Below are 2,340 nucleotides of genomic sequence, written 5' to 3' on the forward strand. Positions count from 1 at the left end.
ACATTCTAGATACAGAAAACATGACATATAAAGGCCGGGAGATGAGAATGCGAACGAGACAGAAAATATAGTTAGTGAAGGGAACCTGGCAGAAAATGAGTCTAGGATGGCAGGTTAGAGTCAGAGCATGGAAAGCCTTGGGGGCCATGAAAACCTTCGTATTTTATTCTCAATGAATCTGCTTTAAATCTAGGAAAGTTTTGAGCAGGTAAGAGACATGATTACATTTCTATAAAAAAAATAACTCACCCTGGCTTATCGCAACACCAACAAAATGACCGAAGTGGAAGCGAACAATAAGCGGACCTTCCTCAAGTTCACCTGCCTCGGCGTGGACCTCGACCAGTTAGTTGCCGGACATCCGTCCCAGGAGCAGCGGATGCAGCTACGCAGCGCCCGCCACTAAGACCCGGCCTGCGGAGGAAGCCGCACTTGCTGCTGCAGCGCCTGCGCAGGCCAGGGAGGAGGCACCGCCCACGGAGAAGCCCCAGGTGGAGAAGACTCCCCTGCTCGGTGGTGATTATCTCGCCCGAGATGCGGGGCAGCATGGCGGGCGTTAACAACGGCCAGACCTTCAGCCAGGTGGAAATCAACCCTGAGATGATCAGCTTCTACCTAGGCGAGTTCTCCATCACCTACAAGCCCGTGAAGCTCGGCTGCCTGGCATCAGGGACCCCACTCCTCCCGCTTCATCCCCCTCACGCAGCCTGTGGGCCAATAAAGACAGAGTCCCCTTAAAAAAAAAAATCACCCTGACTTCTGTTGGAGAATGGATTGTATTGGGTTAAGAGTAAATACCTAGAGACCAAATGGAAGGCAGTTTTAGGAGGAGGGCCAGAAATGGTGGTGCACCAAAGTGGCAGTTCTAGATGTGGGGAGAAGTAATTGAATTCAAAATAGATGTTCCCGTTTATACTACAACATATGCTACATTGCAGATGCTGTTCTAAGTACTTTCACGCAATGGCTCATTGATAACACAACTACCATATAGGGTAGGCACTATAAATAGCCCCATTTTAGGAGACGAAACTAAGGTACAGAGTAACTTGTCAAATATTACAGGCTGTTAAGAGGCGAAACCTGGTTTTGACCTCAGGAATCCAGCTCTAGGACTCCTCTCTTAACCATCACAGATACTGTAGCACCTACAGGAGATAACTGTCAATCTCTCACTTCAGTCACGTGGGCTTGCTTTTGGTTTCTCAAATATGCCATGTGCTTTACTCCTTCAGGGTCTTCACATAAGATTTTCTTTCCCTGAAATGCCCTCCCCACCCCAGATTTATATTTTGCTTTCCTGGTTTTTTTCTCATCCTTCAGGCCTCCCCTCAGCTTAAATGTCACCTCCTCAGGGTGGTCTTCCCATTCCATTAAAAGTAAACACCCTCCCCCCTCTGTTATTCTTCCTCACAGTGCTCTGTTTCTTCCTTGGATGAAGTAGGAGGGAAGAACAGGGATTTGTATTTGGACATGTTAAATGTGAGATATCTGTTAACATTCAAGTGGAGATGTAGGGTAGGCAATTGGCCACGTAAGTCTGGAATTCAAGAGAAATATCCAGGCTGAGTCATAAACATATATGGCCTTTACAGTCAGAAGACTGGATGAGATCAACAAGAGAAAGAGTATAAATAGAAAAGATGTGGAGGGACCAGTGAGGGAGATGCCCAAGGAGTAGAAGAAAACCAAGTTAATGTGATTCCTGGAAGTCAAGTGAATGAAGTGTTTACAGGAGGAGTTTAAATGACTGATCAACTGGATCAAATGTACCTGGCATAAAACACAGCCGTTGTGTCTTCTGTGGCCAGAGGACCTTAGGAAAATCTTGCTTTTTTTTTTTTTTATAAGAATTGGACTAGGAAGAGATTTTGTTATTTATTTATTTGTTTATTTATTTATTTATGGATTGCCAACAAGAAAGACCTGGGGTCAGAAAGGTCTGTAGTTTCTAGCTATATTTATAACTATACATATTTACACTTATGGTAAGTTTGTTTTCATAACAAAGATAAGTAGCCTTAGAGATTGCTGCTCTTGTAGAAAACTAAATACTGATGGTTAGGGTTTTAAAGGTCCCACAAAGATGGTACAATGGGCTAGAAGTGGATTTTACTGCCAGTGCCCCAAGTTGCAGGTAGGTGGCCGAGGAAGTCAGAGCTGTTATTTTCATAGCAGTATGGCGTAATTTGTACTGGAGAAATGCACGCTGCATGATTCTGGAGGCTTTTCTGCAATTCACAGTGGTATGTTCATCAATAGCTATTACTTTGACTGTACTTTTTGAAATCTGCCCATTTCGTCTACTCTTTTACAAGCATCATTAAGTGATGCTCCTGC

General features: G+C 44.4%; 1 pseudogene; it reads left to right on the top strand.

Annotated features, from left to right (window-relative positions):
- The first annotated feature begins 274 nt into the window (after positions 1-274).
- On the top strand, positions 275-721 carry LOC113617670 (40S ribosomal protein S15 pseudogene; annotated as a pseudogene).
- The last annotated feature ends 1,619 nt before the right edge of the window (positions 722-2,340 follow it).

This window comes from Aethalodelphis obliquidens, unplaced genomic scaffold, assembly GCF_003676395.1.
Source record: "Aethalodelphis obliquidens isolate GAN/ISIS:26980383/991018 unplaced genomic scaffold, ASM367639v1 scaffold4, whole genome shotgun sequence".
NCBI lineage: Eukaryota > Metazoa > Chordata > Mammalia > Artiodactyla > Delphinidae > Aethalodelphis > Aethalodelphis obliquidens.